Genomic DNA, 22,037 nt, shown 5'->3' with positions numbered 1-22,037 from the left:
TATATTTTTGAGAAGCAGTTGATAGGACTTGCTGTTAGAGTTCATGTTTGGGGTGATGCAATTAAGAAAAGAGAGGCAGCAAGGAGACATCCTCACTGAAGTCATTAAAAGTAGTTGCTGGAGCAACTAAATCAATGGTGGTGCTATCTAATAAGATAAAGACTGGGGAAGGAGTAGGTTGGTGAGGAAAAGAAAGATGCTGGGATACATTCAATGTGTACGTTTGCCTGTAGACCCCTAAGTGGATATGTCAATTAGGAACTTAGACCAATCTGGAGCTCAGGAGAGAGTTGAGGGCTTTGAGCTATAAAGTTAAGAGTTATTTCAACTGTCAGAAGGGGGAAGAAGATATTTTCAAAAGGGACTCTGGCAAACTTCAAGGCTCTTTCTTTCCCCTTTGTCCTGGAAAGACCCAGAGGTTGCACTAAGGTGAACCAAAGTGAATGTCAGGGAGAAGTGAGTAAAACGAGAAGCTCTGAACAAGCGTGCTCGCATTTACATGCCTTGCGCCTACATATCATGTATTATTCCATCTGCACAAGCCCGAAAACGTCATCGAGGAAGTTGGCAGGAGAGGCTTTCCAAGGTGGCACCATGGCTGGGCCAATAGCAGCTCCCCTCCGACTGAAGGACTGAGGTGGGTTCCTGAGTGTCAAATGCCACGCATCACCCCACTGCTTCAGTGGGAGGTGTGGAGGCGAAAAGTAAGTTCAAATAGGGGCAGAACAGAAACGATTCTATTCCCCCCTCAAAGTAGCTAATCCTACTGTAAAAATAACTCAAAGAGAAATAGAACTCAGTGATTGAAGAAGGCAATATATGACCTGGTCATATATAGAACTGGAAATAAAAGAGTAAGTGACAAAAACAAGATAAATGGAAACATGATCAAAACAAAACTTTGGTGAGTTCTAATGATTGGGATTCTCTGCCTAGGATCTGGGCTCAGTACCCAGCAGGGTTTGAAGTGAGCTTGGCAGTGGGGAATGGGGCCGAGTCTCTGTAGGTCTGTAGAAGCAGCCTGAAAATCCAGGCTCTGAACACACCGCACACGCTCATCTTCAGAGAAGATGGTCCCTGGGGGCTTCTGGCGAGTGCTGAGCTGTTAGCCTTGCATCCTTGCTCAATTCTAAAACTGGATAATTAAATTCTCTCACTCTAATGAAATTCCCCCTGTCGTTTACACTGCAGAGAGTGTACATGGAGCCTTCAGGAGACTGGGGGAGGATGACCTAAGCAGGAGGTCATCTATGCAGCCCAGAGCAAAAGACAGATGAGTCACTAACTGATGCAGGTGAGCCCTTAGGGGGACTCGGGTGAGAAATTCAGGTCCAGGGCTGTCCCCACTAAACAATATCCAGATAATTCTCAATGCTACTTAGTTTGGTGTTATGAACATCTGGTCTTAGTTCACCCTGGAGAGAAATGCACGTAAATTGGTAGGCTAACAGCTCTCTTGTCTACTCAGAAATCTTCCAGAAAAAGAGGATGTGACTGTATCTAGATGCATACATTGTTCTTTCACTCACTGCTGCTGTTATCGGATCCAAGAGCTCACAAGGAAGGAAGAAAGCATGAAACTTATGCAAAAACTTTAAGTATACATATATTTATTAACATATGTTTGTAGTTTCTGGTTGAAAACACAATGCTTGGTGCACTGAAGATTCTCACAGAAACAGGAAGAAAATATTAGCTCCATTTCCCTCTTGGGTGTGAAGAGACCACGAAGGCCCTCAAGATTACCTTGGTTCTCTTAGGTTGATCTGCGGGGTCAGTGAGACAGCATAGGCCCAGGAAAGCCTGGTTCTATAATCTGTGTTAGGTTCTTATTCTCTTTCTAACAGTGGGAACTTGCCACTGACCCTTGCAGGGAGTTCATAAAAAAAACTTTGGGATCCAAAGAGATACCAAAAAAATGTACATTAATATTATAAACCTAAGACAGGAGCAAGGGGTAGGTGGGGGAGGAATGAATTACGGGAGCCATCATGACAGTGAAATGCATTATTACCTAGTTATTCATGCACTCTTGGCTTTTCAGTTCTGAACTTTTCACACCAGATGGGGGAAATTAATCAACTTTTCCTCCCTGTATGTCTTCTTCTATCTTCTCTGCTGTCTCACCTAATTGTTTTGCACTTAATATGGACAAAGACATTGTTCTCATTTCAACTTTCTCTACAAAGCTCAGGCGCCCTTATCTGACTCTGAAACACGTTCTCACCTCCTCCAGCACAGCACACCTTTCGTTTCTGCAACAGTTCCTCAGGGAGACAGGGATGGGGATGTTCCTTGGCTTCTTTCGCGACATTGGTGCAGCGCTGGAGCCTCTCCTCTTGTTTCATCGTGCTAGGAAAAACTTCTCGGGTCCCTTGCTGCACCCAACAGCCTCTCCTCTCCTCTCCCAGTCACCTAGAAGAAAACTGAAGTGTCCAAAGGTGTTGGACACCTTTGCCACTTATAACGCAATGACCTCCCTGCAAAAACCATCACAGGTGTTTCGAACTCTGTTGACATGATTAACTAAAAATAGAGAGGGGGAAACTCTTTAGATGTATCCAGTTTCTGAATATTTCGTGATATATAGACTAAACTTCTGGAAGGCTAAATAAACTTTGCAATTATTACCCCAGCTTTTCACATTATGTAGATAAGCTCCTCTCTCCTGTGAAACGGTCCATTTACACGCTTTCTGAATCAGCCCTGGAATTTAAGACCTTTAGAACACGCAGCTAACTAAGGCCCTGGACATCAGCTCACCGGTTTAACAACCATTTATTTTCAGTCTGTGTTGACATCACTCCTATGTGACAAATTTACAAAGGAGAGACACAGCCTAGCACATGAAATATAAGATGATTCTGTGTCTTAAGTACTTAAAGCCTATTACCAAAATAGGTGTGCAATGTTGCCGTTATAAATATCATGCTTAACACCTTTTGATTCTTTTTACTCTGAAGTGTCCAACCTATTATGGAACAAAGAAAGGCTGCCTTTTAAATCTCACTCACTTTGGCTTCTTCGGAGATGGATGTGCCCCTCTGAAGCTCAGCCTCACATAAAAGCACGGCAGTGTGCTGCTGTAAATCTGTTTTACATCAGCTTTTATGTGAGCTGGGCCTGGGCTGGGCTTCATTATCTTCTTCTTCTTTTTTTTTTTTTTTTTTTAACTTAAAAAAATGTAGTCTCCAGCCGACTCAGATGTTTTGCTTTGTAAATACAATGAATTCACTTTCCTTTAGAGAAAACCTCTTGGGAGACCTGGGACCCGTGGTCTCTGCTCTGGTATGATGGTATGAGCCACCAGCCTCGGAGGTGCCTCCTTTGGCTATCTTCTGGGCACTGTGCCCCTCTGGTCACAGCCTGGATCTCTGGACCACACTGCTTTGCTCTGGTGAGGCCACTGCTGACCTTGACTCTGCAGGGGCAGGGCCCAAAACTGCCATGGTAAAACCAGGAGAAATCCTTCACACTGACATCTTCAGTCCACCATGTGGTCCCCACAGAAACATACCAAAAAAGTTTGAGTTTTATTTCTTATTTTATCTTTTTTTGATGAGGAAGATCGGTCCTCAGCTAACATCTGTGCCAATCGTCCTCTATTTTATATGTGGGATGCCACTGCAGCACGCCTTGATGGGCGGTATGTAGGTCTGTGCCCGGGATCTGAACCCGTGAACCCCGGGCTGCCAAAGCAGAGAGTACAAACTTAACCACTACTCCACTGGGCCGGCCCTGGTTTGAGTTTTATTTTAAAGTTGTCATTAGGAACTGTGGTTCTCTGATATAATCACATTTGTGTTTCTTGAGCTGTTCCTACTCAGATACGGCCTTCTAACCACCAGTTAAAAGATTTGAATTATATTTTAGTCAACACCAATTTAATCAGAATTAAGAGTAGCGTAGTGGACAGAACAACGGAATAAGAGTGAGGCGATTTAGGTTCACGGGCTGGGTGATTTGGGGAGGTCAGGTAGTTTCTCTGAGCTGCCACTTCCTCATTCCTAAAATGAGAAGCTATTACCAGATAATCTGAGATATTCCGTCTGATTCCATCGGTTCTCTGGGACTGTGGTGTCATGACCAGTGGGGACCCGTTACAGAGGAGAGGAACAGCTAGTCCTTGACTGGGTTTCCTCTTGCTTTGGGATCTCTGACAATTGAGTCCAGAAAATGTCTTCTTTCTCAGATAGCTGTCCTATCCAGAACAGAAATCCAGAAAACTCAAGGATAAGCTGGAGCTCAGGACCTTTCATCTAGCAATAACTTGACATCTTAAAGTCCTCTTCTAGGGTTAGAAGGGTGGACTAAGTGCACACCCATGTGCCCCTGGTTCCTTCTAAGAAACAACTGAAACATAGGTAGAGAAATGTAAAAAGGAATAAAATAATAGGTAATAGCTACGAGAAGAGGAGCTTGGATCTCGGGGTGTCGCTAACAAACAGACATTCTAATGCATTTCTTGGAGACAGAAAGTAGGACTGAGTAATGAAGCAAGTACAAAAAGCCATCACCCCCAAGGGGCAGACAGAAGAAGGAGCATCCGCCTGCCCCATGGAGCCCTAGAAGGTTCTGGGCAGGCCATGAGCAGACCTAGGGAGGGAGGGGAAGAAAAGTGAAACTGAAAACAAAGGAGAAAAAGTGTTCACTAAAGAAGCTGAGCCGTCGTGGAGAGTTAAGGCTTTCAGCTGAGCACGTTGGTACTCTGTTACGGTTCTGCCCAGAGCCCAAGGTCAGAATTCCAAATTATTCTTTCTTAAGTACTCATCTGTAAACAAGGATTGCTTGGAATACGAGAACCAGAAGCAGGAAAGAGACAGGCTTAGATAAACAAACTGAAAAAAGGACCTTGGAAGAAAAAGATATGATTTTGAAAACAGAAAAGAACTTTCATCACCATCATCATCATCATTTCAGGGAGATTCAAGAAGTTACTTTTGGGGCCAGCCCTGTGGCCGAATGGTTAGGTTTGAGCGCTCTGCTCCGGCGGCCCGGGGTTCACTGGTTTGGATCCTGGGCACAGACCCAGTACCGCTCATCAAGCCATGCTCTGATGGCATGCCACATAGAAGAACTAGATTGACCTACAACCAGGATAAACAGCTGTGCACTGGGGCTTTGGGAAGAAAAACAAAAAGAGGAAGATTGGCAACAGATGTTAGCTCAGGGCCAATCTTCCTCACCAAAAAGCATAAAAAAATACCAAAAGAAGATACTTTCTCCAATATGACAAAAAAGAATAATTGTAGCATAAGAATGAACTTGTAAATATTAAAAATACAACTGACACATTTTAAGTGCTATAACTAGAAAACAAAATTAAGAAAATCTCTCAAATATAAAGCAAAAAGTCAAGGACAAAGAAATTATGAGGGAAAACTAACAGCTAAAGAGGAATAATTCAAAAGAGCTAACATCCAACTATTGTGAGCCGTAGGAAGAGAAAATGGAAGGAAAAAATTATCAATGAAACAATAGATGAGAATTTTCAGAGCCGAAGGACTTGAGTTCTTAGATTAAAAGAAAAAGACCTACATCAAGACGTATCATCATTGATAAAGAGAAGATTCATCAATTGTAAGGGTAAAATAAAGTCACTTTTTAAATGTAAGGGCTTAAAAACTTTACTTCTGAACCACCTTTGATGAGAAATTGCTTTAGAATGTACTCCGTAACCCCAGAAAAGGAAAATGTGTGATCCAAGCAACAGAGGACTTCATCTGAGAGAGCAACAGAGGACGTTACACGACAGCTGCTGTGTGCGAAGCCTAAACAGTCACCCACAGAGCCGGCAGGAGGAGGATGGAGCTCCAGAATGGAAGCGAGCAGCGGAAAATGGGCACTTAGGAGGATGGGTGGTGTGAGTGAGAGCTCGAAAAATAACTGAAGGCACAACAAAGGCAATGGGATAAGAGAAAGGCAATTAATTCCTCATGAAAAAATACTGTATGAGAAGCAATGTAAAAACTGAGGCACGATTTTTAAGCAAATGACAGGGTGTGAGAAAAAAGAATCTACTTGACTTTGAATCTAGAAGCCGTCTCCTGGAGGGGACTCCCATAGAGAAGGAAGTGTAATCCCAGGCCGCTCCTTCGCCAGAGACTGAATAATACTTTTCATGGTCACAATAACGTAAATGCCATTTATTAGTTTTCAACTTTTAAAGAAAACCCGTGGACAAAAAACAGAAGCCTTGTTTGTGTTGCAGACCAGAAATGAAGTGATTTATCAGCTTTGTCAATCAGTGTGAGAGAAAAGGAACATGACATAGACGAGGAAGAAAAGGAAGGCTAAAGATTTAAGGCGTTAATATCTTCATCTCAACCAGGGAGCATCCCACAGATACTGTTGAAAGTTGAGGCTGCGAAAATAAGGAGTTAAGTGTATTTAAGTATATATATGTTAAATGTAACCAAACAGGATAATTTTAAAAACAAGAGTAAAAATTTCAAATATGGAGAGGAAATGTGTGTATGTGAGAAGGAAGCATTGATAAACTAAATCCTCACCATTCATAATATTGAATTAATAGTAAATTAATATTGACTAAAATTGATAAATCAAGAAGTCGAGTTTTAAACTTACTTCCTAGGTCACTATGAGGCCCTAGATTAGAAGAGGGTCTCAACCTTGGCTCCACGTCACAATCCCCTGGGGACCTTTAAGAATCCTGCAGTCTGGGTCCCAGCCCAGAGATTCTGCCATTGTTCCTGTGGGGTGAGCTGGAGCTCTGAAATCTTCATAAGTCCCCAGGTGATTGGAATGTGCAGTCAAGGCTCAGAGTCACAGCCCAGAAAGGGCTAACACAGGACTGGGAATAGGGGGTGATGGGAGTAGGGCCAGGGACGGTTTACTTGTATCATCAGCCACTCTGTACTTTGGTTTATCACCATATGCATATAATATTGCGATAGAAACTGAATTTACAACTGTAAAAATGGGTTTGATGACGGAGAGCATCACTGAGGTCCAGAGGCCGGGGGAGAACAGGCCGTGGGTCAGGGTGTGGCAGCCTCCAGGGCCTTGTGGTGGAGGAGTCCTCAGCTGTCATCTCGTCATCGCTCTCTCCTTACTTTGGAGAAGAGGATGCTGGGGCCAGAGAGCCAGTGTGATAGGCTGCCTCGGGTTACAAAGCCAGTTAGAAGAGGGGCAGGACTCGTCTCTCCCACTATTGAGGCCTCTCCCCTCCCTTTTCCTTCTTCTAGTTCCTTCTGTCCTCCCCTGCAGGTGTGCTGTTTGTACCCTTTCTCCTTCCTCTCCCTCCTCCTGATCCCCTTCCCTCAACTGCACCATAAAGAAAACACAGACTAGAATGCACGTCTTAGGAAACACGGTTCCCTCCTACTGACCTGGAGCGCGTTTTCTCCTGTCCAGATGGATATGCTTAATCTACTTGAGGCCACTTTCTCTTTCAAAACAAACTAAATTATCTTGCATTTTACCTCTGCTTGGTCTTCAGTTTCCTTTCTCTGTAGACCGGCAAGCTTCCATGGCGAAATGGTCCCCATGTGAGCTGCAGACAGACCGCCACTCCAGAGAAGCAGCAGCTGATGGAGTGCCTCTCCCGATACTATACGTCAGACTACGGAGTAGCTGAGTTTACTCTTTTTCCTGGCTGGTTCCGCTCTTTGTTTCTTCTTTTCACTTATATCAATGTGGAAGGACACATATATCTCCATTGTTCTCCCACAGCCATGGAGAAATATGACAGGGCCCAAAACAAAGGTAACAGATTTATGGACCCTGCAAAGTCCCAATTAATAGAAAACACGAGGACTATCTCCCGCCTTCCACTCCTGAGGACCCTAGACACACAGACTCGTCCTCCCATAAAGCAGAGCGTGATGACACTAGAGATAAAATATCTGTACCAGTGCTCAGAAAATGCTTTATATGCATTCCTGAGCCATACTCTGTGTTTAAACTCCAGCTTTTTAGTGTAATTTTAGCCGTAGAACTTAACATTTTTACTGTCTTTTTCTCCAAATAATCAATATCGATTTTACTGTATCTGTTATTATCCTGACATTAAGATTTATTTTCTTGCTTTTCTTTGCATGAGAGTGTAGTTTATAGAATGAACATTTATTCTATTCTTTCAGGAAAGCTCATGGGATAATTATCTTACCCCATTGGCAAATCATTCAGTTTATATTGTATTGAAAAATAATAATTGGCTTTGCCCCCTCATCGGGGTTGAACAGCTTTATTATTATTACATTCGCTGGTACATTACGATAGCTTCTTTGCAGGCGGCGGAACTGTTAGGGTCTCAGAAACCCGAATTCGTTTAAGTGAAGGCCCTGCTTCCCAGCTTTCTTGGAACCCTGTTTGCTTTCAACAGGACAAAGCACCTCAGTGCTCCACTTCCCAGGTCCAATTTCCACCATTACCTTTTGCTTGTGTTCTTACTGATGCAAGGAACCCACCTTAGACCCAGAGGTAAGGCATCTTGGGTGGTGGTCATAAGAAGTGAGCGAGGGGTGATGGGAGGAAGTGAGAGCACCAACAAAACTCGTCTCTGTGTTCATACAGTCATTACGGCTTACGCACTGGAACACATCACAAAGAAGTTAAACTTTAGAGGAAGCTGCAAGATATAGCGGAGAGAGCATGAAATCAGAAGTCAACAAGCCTGGAACCCACCCTTCACTGGCTACGTGGCCCTAAACAAATTACCTACCTCTCTCAGCCTCTGAGTCCTGTCTTAATAAGAATGATAATACAGGAACATGCCTATTGTTTGCTTTTGTGTATTAAACAAATAGCATCCTGTATAGAGGTTCATAAATGTGCTTATATATAAATGTGTTTATACAATATCAGAATGTATGAGTTTATGCTAAATGTCTAGAGGGAACATAGTTATGGGGCGATCCAGCTGTTCATTCTCTCCTTAATTGACTTGTTCAACAAATATTTATTCAGCACCTGCTATGTGTCAGGCTCTGTGCTGGGTGCGACAGTTCCAAGAGGGGGTAAAACAGGATCCTTCTGTTCACGGATCTTACTGTAAGTTGGAAACCAGACATTGATCTAATGGTCCCACAAACAAATGTAAAATGACAGCTGTGAGGGTCTATGAAAACAGGTAGGAGGAGCCATGGAAGCCCATCATAGGTATACAACCCTAGGAGTGGCACCAGAGTAGAGGACAGAAGGAGGAGAAAGAAGCTGATTGTGAAGATGGAGGGAAAAGCATTCCAAGTCAAGGGAACAGCATATACAACAGCCTCATCGCCAGAAGGAGCTCAGAGAGGACAAAGAACTATAGAGGATCAACGTGCCTGCAGAGAGGAGAGCACATGGGACAGGGGTCAGAACACAGGAAGCCGCCGGCGACACCAATAAAACCCAAAGAGCAGGGTCAAATGGCAACATTTGTTCTGGGTGATGACTTTATGGATTGTTCATATTTTCTTCTTCACAGTTTCTTTGCATTAAAGAAAAAGACTAATAAACAGGTAACGAAGAGCTAAGATGGAAATGAGAGAACACGTGCAAGGACAGCGGCGGGCGAAGGTACGGGCAGACAGACAGCGGACGGGCTGAGCGGAGGAGCGGGCATCGCGGCTGTGTAGGCGGGCGCCTGCTGGGCCCTACATCCGGTGCGTGTCGTGGGGCAGACGCAGGATTTACAGGCGCTGTGACGGGCTGCGGTTGCACATGGACGTATTACGTTCACCAGGAAGGGAAAGCAAATAGAAACAATAGGTGTGGTGCAGTGAAGATCACGCTGGGCTAAGCTCAGGGTTTACGCCATGTGATCTCTGCTATTTCTTAGAATTCAATAATTCTGAGTTCACTAATCTCCTCTCCAAAGAAATCTTAAATGCTGGCAGATCCAGTTCTCTGTCTCAGGGATCCCGTGATTCCCTCCTGATGCTGATTTTGCCACGTTCCCTGCTGCTCCAATCGCCCATCTCTCTGCACAGCTGGACAAGAAGCCGCTGGAGGCCCGCGCGTCCCTGGAGCTCCTCGGTCTCGGGAGGATCTCGATTCTGGACCGTCTTTGATGGAGACCTCCAGGAAGCCGGCAGAGCGCAGGGACACGCCGCGCCGGCTGACCTGCCGGGAGACGGAGCGTCCGACCCCGACACTCAATTAGCAGAACAGACGGTGTATAACGTATGCTTGACACTGATATGATTTAACCGTAATAACTGGTTTTCAAATATTTATTACAATGGCTGTTTTAATAAATATTTCATGAACACTGTTTTTTTCAAAAACCTTCTGTTGCCAGCCTTCCTGCCTTAATTTGCCTTAATGAGGATTTTTAAAAAATGCACTGATAAATTGCTTCCCTGCCAGTGTACAGGGGTGAAGAGGGCTTTCATAGAATACCTGTCATGTGGGGCAGCAAACCCAGGAAAAGACGAAGCAGCAGCATAAAAACACCCCCAAACAGGGACAGACAGCTGCTCTGCCACTCCTCAGAGGAGAGAACCAAATTTACACCCCGTCCAAGGGATACAGGGATGCGTTTCCCTGACAGAGAAGGGCACGAAGAAGCCCTTGGACAGGCTCCTGAGAAGAATGGGATCTCCTTAGGAAATCCTGGAAACCATCAAAGCCACGGAGCATTGCAGCCCAGCGCTGCGGAGGGAGGAGGAGGGGGGAGAGCAGAAGCCCTCTGGGACCTGGCAGCCTGACGAGAAATTCTTCAGAATGGAGCAGAGCAGGAATAGAGGAGCATCCAGGAGGCAGGAGTGGCTCCTTTGCCTTCCTCCACTCGCCCCCACTTAGGTAAGACCCGCTGAGTCACAGGCTCACAGTTTTCTGGGGGCTGCCTGCCTCTGCTTCATCTGCCGGGATGCCCACCTGTGGGACTCGTCCTGCCCCACTTCCTGAGCCGCTCCTCACAGAGCTAATAACAACTGTATTCCTCTTGGTGGAAGACGAATCCGTCCTTCTCCATTTGAATATTTCTGAAATCAGGGCACCTTTCACATTCCCGTGTGCTCACTCCATGTGGGAGTGTATCTCGTTTTCCCTGAAAGCGACTTTTAAAACGACGCTGCGTCCTATCACCGAGATGATGCTGCATCAAAGAATGAGAAACCAAGGCACATCAGCAGAGCCAGCAGCATCCAGTGCAGTTGGAATTAGCTACCTTCCCCAAACCAGGACCCCGATGCCCAGGCCAGCTGCCTGATGACCCTACTCCGCAGGTGGCTTCCGGCTGCCACTCCCTCCTGGGAAACAGTGCCCAGTGGCCCTGGGAATCCTCATCACCACTGTTAAAGTCTACCCTGACCACACTCCTGCTGTGCCGTGTTCAGATGACTGAGATCCTGCCTGAGTCCCTTCCCCTTGGTTCTGGCTGATTATCCTTCCCGGCAGGAGTTGAGCACAGTCCCCCACACCCCACCTAGCAACGGAGAGGCATTGCTGCCTGCTTTGCTCAAGTTCACGCCTTCTGGGACCGGAAGACTGGCCCCACAGGCCTCTTCTGCGCTGCACCACCTGGCCCTGTTGCCTTCACTGATCTCGGACATTACGTGTCGATCGTGTTCAGAGCAGTTGCTTCCTGATCATTACGTTCACACGGCCATGGCCTCTCCCCGAGGGCTGCTGGGCTGCAGGGCTCCAGAGCCACTGTCCACGCTGTGTTCTGCCAGCAGGGAAACCCTCAAATGTGCAGGCCTGCTCTTCTGCTTCCGCAGTTCACCAAAGTTGCAAAGCAGTGGTTTCCTTGGACCCATTTAGAGGACCTAAACTCTAGACGACAGAAAAAACAGTGAAGCTCAGCAGGCCTTCTCGAACGCTTGCTGTGTGCTGTGCCACATGCTGAGGAGACAGAGAACACACAGTTACATACGGAGTTGGTTGAGTTCTATGATCTAGGTACGTACGGAGCCCATGGGTCTACAAAGTCTACAAAGGTGGGGGCATCCAGGGGCCACCCGTGAACTAAGTCTTAAGTTCACCAGGGATAGCCATGGGAAGAAAGGTGTGGGTAAAGATGAGGGCGGGGCGCTTCAGAGAAAAGGAATCCTATGAGCACAGGGAGCCTCCTCCTCCATCTCCAGGGATGAAGTGATTATACACAGAGTTCAGCAGGGACAGAAAATAAAGTATGAGTCAGAAAATGCCAGGGGCAAGGCTAGAGAGTTAGATGGTAGCCGTATTACAGAGGAGCTCGTTTGCCTTCTTGAGAAACTCTTGTCTTATCCTGCAGGTAATGGATAACCACTGAAGACTTTAAAAGAGGAATAATGTGCTTAGATTTGTGCGTTAGGTCATCAGTCACCCTGGTAGCTCTGGAAAGAATAGTTTTGAGCAGGACAAAATAAGGCAGAAAGCCCAATAGTCACTAACACAGAGGCCTCACATAGGGAAGATGATGAAGAACTTAACTAATAATAATATAGCCAGTATTTATCGAGGGCTTGTTATGTGCCAGATACCACTCAAGTTCAAAATATTACATATGTGATTTTCACAGTAACTCTATTAGGAAGGCACTGTTAAAACTTCTATTTTGCAGAAGAGAAAATGAAGTACAGGAGTTCAAGAGCTTGTCCAAGTCCATTCGTTCAAGGGAGTTGTATGAAGGAGAGGGAAAGTGCAGGAAGGATTTAGGAGGCTAACTGGGACGAATTGCTGAGTGGTGGGATAAGCGGTGGGAAGGCAGGAAGGCGTCAAGTGTGATTCTCCAGTGTCCACCATAGGTCACTAGGGGATGGGGTTACTAACAGATAAAGTAATTAATTTAGAAAAAAATTAAAATATAGGAGGAGAAAGATAATGAATTCAGTTTGGAACCTGAGTTTGAGGTGTGTGGGGAACACCAAGGTAGTAACAATATCCAGGTGTGTGACAGCAAGACAGAGCTCAGAAGAGTGGCCACTTAGGGGTCATCCGACCAGAGCTGGTAGCTTGTCGTGGTGAAAGGAGCCTGTTTAAGTGGGAAAATGCTTCTGGCTAAGTAAATGTGATCAGGGTAAGGGCTCTGACTCCCGGCTTTAGGAGTTGATGGACGGTGGCTCTGCAGACGTAAAGGCACCAGCCTAGCCTGCTGTGAATAAGTGCTTCCAGGCTCGCGGGCCGCCTCTCCAGCTCCGCTAGCCAGCGGCTGACCCCCTTCCTTGTTCCTCTCAAAGTCCTGCTGCTGATTCTTTCTTGTTCGATAGCAGCTGGAGGAGTGAACGTCCCCCGTGGTCAGATGAGCCAGTGGCAGACAGGCCAGGCTCCTGCTGAATGACAGCCTCCCATTTCTTCAGGAACTATTGAATGAGTTTAAAAAGAAAAACTCGCATGGAATTACCTGGTGAAAGGGCTGAGGCCTGCATGACCCCAGCTGCAGAGAAGCTATTTCTGGTCCCCCTTCTGGCTGTGCCATCACAGTGCAGGACAAAGAATGTTTGGAAGCAAGGACAGCTGACAACAAGGGCTCTGATTAAAGTCCGTGTGTATGAATCCTGCTGTGTCAATGGCCTCTTCTGATAAATTTAGTACACTTCTTGGCTTAGTGGCCGTGTGTGATTGCTACTTTTGATTCTGTCAAACCCAGAGGAGGTAAAGCTAGCTGAGGCTGTGCGATTTGGGAGCAGAAGAGGAGCAGTAATTGAGGTTGGGAATAAGATGAGCAGAACCCTCCCAAATGACTTCTAGCTAAAACCTTGGGAGTGGAGCATGCGGACTGAGAGGAGAGGTAGGGCAAGGAGGGAACCAGGTGACAGCCAGTGTTTCAAAGATTGGCAGAAGAAAGGAAGCCTAAAAGGAAGGAGCAGCCACACGGAAAGGATGGACAAAAAGAGATGTGATGATGTCAGAGAGGAAGGAAGCAGGGACGCAGCAGGCCTGGCCAGTGGCCTGGACAATCCAGGTTGTTGGTGACCTTATCAGAGCCTGCTGGGGAGCCCGGTTGCAGGGCAGTGAGGAGCAGTATACAGAGTGAGGAGGTGGAAAAGGCTTGTAGACTATTAAGTTGGGATAATAAGGGCAGGAAAAAAATTCAGCAGCTGCTGAGGAGAGACAGCATTTAGAGAGGATGCTTTCATGCAGTGGGGTGTATTCGTTTTCTAGAGCTGCACGGCCAGTTTCCACAAATTGAGCAACTTAAAACAATAGAAATTTATTCTCTCCCGGGTCTGGAGGCCACAAGTCCAAAAGCAGTGTGTCCGCAGAGCCACACTCTCTCCAAAGGCTCTAAGGAAAGCTCTGTTCCTTGCCTCTTTCAGTTTCTGGGGCTGTTGGCATTCCATGACTTGAGGCTGCATCATTCCAGTGCCGTGATGGCTAATGTATTGTGTCAGCTTGACGGACTCACAGGTTCCCAGCTATTTGCCTAAACATTATCTCTGGATGGATCCATAAGGATGTTTCCAGGTGGGATTAGCATTTGAATCAAAAGACTGAGTAAAACAGACTGCCCTCCCCAGTGTGGGTGGGCATCATCCAATCCGGTGAGGGCTTGAATAGAACAAATAGGCAGAGGGAAAGAAAATTGACTCTCACTGCCGGACTACCTGAGCTAGGACACTGGTCTTCTTCTGCCCTCACACTGAGACTTACCCGGTCCTCTCTTCTGGTCCTCAGGCCTTGGACTTGGACTGGAACTATACCACCAGCTTTCCTGGTCTCCAGTTTGCACACAGCAGATTGTGTGGGACTTCTCTGCCTCCGTAATCATGGGAGCCAATTCCTCATAATGAATCTCTCCTATATGTATAGGAGATATATATATATATATATATATCCTATTAGTTCCGTTTCTTGGGAGAACTCTGACTAAAACAAATGTTCCTCTCTGTTTTTGCTTCTCTTCTGTGCATCTTTCTCAAAACTTCCCCTGTCTTTCTTATGAGGTTGCTTAAGATTGGATTTAGAACCTACCTTGGTAATCCAGGATAAGCTCCTCCTTTCGAAATATTTAACTTAATTGCATCTTTTGCCATATAAGGTGATAGTCACTCTTTGCCATTTAAGGTAATATTCACAGGCTCCAGGGATTAGAAAGTGAATATATCTTTAGGATGTCATTTTTTCAGCCTACCACAGGAGGAACAGTATACTTCTAAGTAGAGGAGAAGAAATCGAAGGAAAGAAATAATGCAAGAAATGGGAAGAGATGAAATATTAGAGAAAAATTCTAAAAGAATTGGGGAGTGTCAGGAGAAGGAACTGACCAAGAGAAAGTAAAAACGTTGATGAGTGGTGCTAAGTTCTGAGAGCAGGAATCTTTATTGTTGCTGCATTGAATGTGTCATCTCCAGCCACGTGTTGAGCCAGGGTGGGAGCAGAAGTTATGTATCATTAACTCAGGACTAAGGCTTTGCCAGTTATTGTGTGGCCTGCATCATAGTTCCCTTAGCAGGGGAAGAGGACGGTGCAGTCAGGGGTGCCTGAGCCAGCCCATTCCCAGCAGTAGACCAGCATGTACCAATTGTATCAGCCTTGCTAGTTGTCATCTTGATTATTTCAGAAGATACAGACAAGAGGCAATGAAGGTCGGATGAGAAGATTTCCAGTGGTAAGAGGGTGGAGGGTGGCAGAGATATTACCAAGGGGAGAGAAGCAGGCAAGAGTCCTTGGCAGACTTGCGATGGCAGGGTGAGAGAAGGTCAGGAGAGGGGAGGGAAGTGCCCGGAGGCAGGGCAGCAGAAGTCCCCACGAGAGTGCACAGGGAGGGAAGGTTGGCATCACCAAGAGGAGGACAGTGCAAGGGAAGAGACTACTGGTGCCACCCCAACCTGTTTCTTCACCATCTGCAAACAGCTGTATTTGCAGGATGCTGCTGAGTTTCCTCAGTCCCCATGGACTCCACTTCCCAGGGAGGTGTTCTTGGGCAACTCACTTCACCTTTCTAGGCCTCGATTTTTTCATCAATAGAATGGGAATAAACAAGAACCTACCTACTTCAAAGGGTTGTTGTGAGAATTCATGGAGTAATGCATAGAGGGTTCAGAGCACAGCCCCTGGCAAGCAGAGGCTCTTGATGTTACTTGTGTCTGGGACTTGGACCTCAGTGTGATCCATACACTCTAATCCATAGTGAGTCCTTCTCCCCACTCTGGAGTCCACGTTTTTCCACAGTTTGTGCAAAATCTTATTCTCTAGGTTGCTGGTGAGTGGACTCGCTCCCCCACTCCTTTCAGCTCTGCCAGCGGAATGCTGCTGCCCATCTCTGAACACGGAGGCCCCACAGCATCCCCGTGGTCCTGCAGGTGCCCACCTCTGAACACGGAGGCCCCCCAGCATCCCCGTGGTCCTGCAGGTGCCCACCTCTGAACACGGAGGCCCCCCAGCATCCCCGTGGTCCTGCAGGTGCCCACCTCTGAACACGGAGGCCCCCCAGCATCCCCGTGGTCCTGCAGGTGCCCGCCTCTGAACACGGAGGCCCCCCAGCATCCCCGTGGTCCTGCAGGTGCCCACCTCTGAACACGGAGGCCCCCCAGCATCCCCGTGGTCCTGCAGGTGCCCACCTCTGAACACGGAGGCCCCCCAGCATCCCCGTGGTCCTGCAGGTGCCCACCTCTGAACACGGAGGCCCCCCAGCATCCCCGTGGTCCTGCAGGTGCCCACCTCTGAACACGGAGGCCCCACAGCATCCCCGTGGTCCTGCAGGTGCCCACCTCTGAACACGGAGGCCCCCCAGCATCCCCGTGGTCCTGCAGGTGCCCACCTCTGAACACGGAGGCCCCACAGCATCCCCGTGGTCCTGCAGGTGCCCACCTCTGAACATGGAGGCCCCACAGCATCCCTGTGGTCCTGCAGGTGCCCCCCTCTTGCCAGCGGAGTCAGGAAGCTCTGTTTCTTTTTCTGATGGCAGCCTTTTCTTGCCTGCTCCTCTGCAGCCCAAGTACCCATACAGCAATTTGTTCCAGATGCTGGGCAATTTGCGTAGTCCTGCTCAGCATGAAAAATATTTCCCCAATGTTTATCGACCTCTGGAAAAGCTGGTGTTTTCAAGCCTGCCAGCCAATCACCAACACTTAGCTGGAAACATGTGGGCCTTTAATCATTATTGTCCAAACATGAGAAAAGAAGCAACCAGTGGAGATAGAGTTCTTGCCTGCTAGATCCCGGGAAGTGTGCGGTCTCTCACCCACCAAGCTCTGCATGGAAGCCACCAACGATTCACTGTTTGTTTGTCTTTCCAGGAGAGGTGTCTCCAGGAGGTTGGGGAGAAGGTACCTGATGGGTCAAGTGGGATTCCCAGCTGGAGCAGAGCCAGTGGGATGTAACAAGTGGTCCAAGAAGGAATTTTAGTGACTCAGGCCCCTCCTGCCTCTCACAGAGGTGCAATACTCTCTCAACATCAGAGGCAGAGATAGCTACTGAAAGTTTATGGTTAAGTGCCTTGTTACTCCAAGTGTGGTCTGAGGACCGGCAGTACCCAGAAGCTTTAGAAATGCAGTCTCTCACGTCCTATCCCAGACCAACTGCATCAGAGTCTGCATTTTGACAAGATTCCTGAGGGATCCCTACACGAACATGGTTTCAGAAGCCCTGATACGGGACACACATAAAGACCCTATCCTCTTTCCCACCCCAAAACATCTCCTTCCATCAAGCTCTGTTGGAGATACTTGCAATTTATACGTTAACACTTCTCAGTTAAGACCGGAAACGTTTTTTCGAAGGAGGTTGCAATACAGAGTCATTGTCACAATAGTGTCCCACTTCTGCAGGCCTCAAACTTCTTCTGTAGACCTTCAGTGAAAGATAAAGTTAGATTTTCCCTTAAACCTTGTTTCTCACCTACAGGGCTTTTTTAATACTCTGCGGCGGCAGCACTCACAAACACTGTTTATTACAAGCCCATGTGTTTGTTTCCTTAATCACCAGTGATGTGAACCAGCCCAGAGGCACACTGAAGCAGCTCGTGGCAGGAGAATATCATTAACATGTCAAAACGCCTGCCTCTTCTTGTGCTGCACAGCAATCTCCAGGCCTGGCTGCCACCTTCCCGAAGTTGACAGTGGGGTCTGTAGTTCCTATATGCAAGAGATTACAAATAATCTTAGGTTGCCAAACATTCCCTATGGGATGTACCCTTTTCCTCCCGTGACTCCAGTCCCTAGCTCAGTGTCTAGCACAGAGTCGGCTCTCAGGGTTTTCAGACGGCCGAGTACTCCTACCGTGTACTGAGTGCCTACTGCCTGCCGGGCCATGATCTGGGCACTGTCATTCTCCTTCTCTTTCCATTTCTCTATCTACGTGTCTGTTGACCTCTCCTGTCAGGTATGTTGTCCACATAACAATGCCACCGCGTAGGTAGGAACTGTCACCCTTTCCCAAGGTAATACAGCAGCATGAAATTGCGCAAGTCATTGGCTCAAAGCTCACACCATTTTCACCAGATCCTGTCACCTCCAAGTAAAGGGCTTAATGGACAGATGATGGATGAATGGCAAGAGACCGTGTTAGGGCCCCTCAGCAAGGTTTGCTTTTAAAGGGACTCACCCCAAAATGCCACTGAGGGTAAGGGCTTACTCTTATCGACCCAGAGAAAACCCTAAACCAGTAATGAATGGAAGAGCAGCAGCCGCGCTTGTCCCAAGGTCACCTGAGCCAAGCTCAAGGGGCTGAGTCACTCCTGTTCAAAGGCTGTCGCTCACACCTTTTAACGACAACTTCATTGGGCATGTGAGGAAACAAGCAGATTAGGATTCAGCACAGGTTCCTAAGCAAGTGCCCAAATCGTTCAGGGGGACTCAAGCTATGGAAATTAAAGACAAATGTAATGATCAAAAGTCGGTATCAGCAAGTATCAAGGTAAAAAACTAAGACTTGTACAGTGCCCCCATCACCAGCTTTTCTCCCCATGGTTTGAGAAGTCCAGAATGCCCCTTGGTGCATGATTAAAATGTCTTCTTTTGGTGGTTCCCCCCTTTCTCCTTCATCTTATTTGGTCTGAGCCGACACCAGAGACAATTAGGGACTGTATAATCATTGCTGCTGGGACTGCGCTTCCACACACATTCTCATCAGAAGGGGCTGATTACCATATTAAGCATCTTTCACTTGACAAAAATCAGAATGTTTCCCTCGTTTTCCCCAGAATACAGACAAGAGAGTCAAGACGGAGAGGCGGTGAGCCACCAACGAGGTCTAAATCATCAGAAACTTCTTCCTATCTTTCATAGCATTTATTTCCTTTGATATTGAAATCTCCTTTGTCTACTTGTGTTTTATTTATTCGTTTTTTTGATTTCTTCTTCTTCCTTTTTTTTTTAACTGCCACTCAGAGCTGCTGTCCTCTCCGTAGAGCCCTGAACTTGCCAACGTCAATTGGAAAGGTCGGCCGGGCTCTGGCAGTTGGAATCATCATGTAGTTTCGGCCCCAGAGGCTGACCTGCACGTCAATTCAAATCCAGCCAATCGGACTTGATGATCTCACTTATGATTGACAGCTGGCTCTAGAACATCAGATTTTATTCACCATGTTCAATAAACAACCTAGGAAAGAAAAGTAAACCCCAGAAGCCAGCTTTGCAACAAGCTCTGCAGTGCTTTCTGACTTGAGGGCAAGCAAAGTGGAGACTCGGATCAATTATCTAAATAATTCAAGCCCCAAACACATTTCCCCTAGAAATACTCAAATAATTGAAGCAAAGAGGGCTTTGGGGTGACTTATATCAATAATTCCTTCCTCTGCCTCATCACTTTATCTACCTGACCCAGGATGGTGTCAGTAAGGCCATAGAGTGGGGAGAATGGGAATAATTTATTAAGTGCTTATTATGCTCTAAGCCGTGTTCACGGGGCTTTGCCTACATTATATCATCTACATACACACCCACGAAGAGCTGGGCCACCACGTGGCCCAGTCTTGAGTAGTGATTCATTGACACGATCACAGTCCAAAACTCATAAATAAGTTTTAAAGGCATGATAATTTTAACTCTCTTGAACTACATAAAGAGAATCCAATTCACAAGATAGAGCAATATTTCCTAAAAAACGATCAAAACACCTGACTCTGAACGTCAGTTCTTTCGTGCCCCACAGCTACAGTGGGGGCGGAGCCCTCTCTAAACACCCCCACACTTGCCCCAGACACCCCAGAGCTCCTGCCTTAAGGCCCCGGTCTTCTATTCCTTTCTCTATTAGCTCCCACCTCTCTAGTCAGTCTCTCTTTATTCATTCACTTGATTCTACATCACAAAAACCGCAGAACTAGCTGTCAGGGACTGAATTCTCCTTAGGAGGAGGGAGGAAGGGAAGCTGTGCAGGCTGCCGACAAAGACAAAATGTTCTTTGGTGGGCTGGGGCCGACGGGTGGGGGAAAGGGAAGTCTGGGAATGCTCACACGCTAATGAAATTTGTACCTGTCTCACAAGCCGCATGACAACCTTGAGAAGAAGATATTATTATCTCTACTCCATGGCGAGAAATCTGAAGCCCTGGTGAGTTGTCTAAGGTCACAGACCTAACAAGTGACAAAATTAGAACCAGGGTGTGTATAACAACGAAGCCTACCATTTTTCCACCAAGCCACGAGTGTTCCATGGAAGAGAGAAAGCGAATCTGGATGATAACAATAAGAAGAATAAGATTCGTATGATCAATTCTCATCCTCCTTCAGTGAAACAGAGATAGGGGTGGGAAAGAGAGCTGAAGAACAGGGCAAATGACTCCCTGTTGGCTTGTGATCCACTATTGCCCTTTCAATCCTTACATAACACTAGCTTAATCCTTTCTTCCTGATTATATGTGGCTGTGGTTTGGTTTTCGGTAATAAATCCATTCAGTCATTCCACAAATATTAGCTAAATTCCTACCATGTTAGAAATCATGTGTAGAGGTGGACAGGCAGATAGAAATACAACATGATCCTTGTTTTGGAGGAGCTGGAGTTGAGCTGGAAATAGAGGCACTTAAACAGTCAGGACTGTACACGGTGGTAAGAGGAAAAAGAGCAGGAAATGTCCGATTGGACCTCAGTTGATCAGGAAAGACCTCACCTAGGACATAGCAACTGAACTACTCTTGGAGAGCTATGTTCTACTACCTTCTTTAATAGTGTCTCTTCTTTTTCAAGGTTATCTTAAACTGTCTTCAAATTTCATACTTAACCATTGTGTTTTACCCAGCCCCTAAAGATACTGTTAAACTGGCGTGGCCCCAAAGTCACACCCTCCCATGATGAGTCACATAGGAAAATCATATTTTCTTGATCTCTACACAGTTCAATTGTATTATCACAGGCATGGTTCAATAAATATTTTCTGAGCATCTATTAAGATATAATCGTGAGCAAATAAAGACAGCCTTTGGCCTCATGGAACTTAAAGTCTATTGGATGAGACAAATATTAATCAAATATTTGTAAAGTGTATGCAACTTTTCATGGACATGAGCGTAAAATTTCTGCTGTGCCCTGAGAAGAGAAGAGAGAAGGATCTGCCGTGGGGCGGGTGGAGGGGAGGTAGGCAGAGAAGATTTCTCAAAGAATCAATACTTGAGCCAATATCTGAAGGCGGAGAATGAGGATAAAGATCATCCCATGCAGAGGGAACAAAGAGGTTGTGGTGGGAGGGAGCAGAGTAAAACAAGTAGGTGAAAGATGTGCTTGCAACGGGGAGCGTGCCTGGGGAAGCAAAGGCAAGCAGAGGCGGAGAGGCGGGCCAAAGCCTGCAGGGCCTGTGGGCGCGTGGAGTATGTCGTTCTTTATCCCATGAGCAAAGTGAAGTCATTTATGCCGTGATGCGCAAGATCAGGTCTGCATTTTAAAAAGGCCACTTGAGCTCCTGCTTGGAGAATAAATTGCAGAGTGGCACGAGTGAATGTGCAAGACAAGTCAGGAGACTACCGCAGTAATCCACGGGAGCCAGAAAGGGTCAGGGAGCAATAGACTGGGAATAAGAGACCACTGCTCTGGTTCGGGGTCTGTGTCTTACCTGTCCAGGCAGCCTGAGCAGTGGCGCTGTCTTCGGGTTCCCCCACTTACAAAACTGGGGAAGACACTTTCCTACCTCCTTCCAGGGTGCTTTTGAAGGTCAAATTAAATAATGAAAATGAAAACACAAAATATACCATAGTAGGATCTTATAACAAAGAAGCTATTAAACTATGTT

The sequence above is a fragment of the Equus przewalskii genome, chromosome 6 (genome assembly GCF_037783145.1).
Source record: "Equus przewalskii isolate Varuska chromosome 6, EquPr2, whole genome shotgun sequence".
NCBI lineage: Eukaryota > Metazoa > Chordata > Mammalia > Perissodactyla > Equidae > Equus > Equus przewalskii.
The sequence above is the reverse complement of the archived record's forward strand: the minus strand, read 5'-3'. Positions refer to the sequence as shown.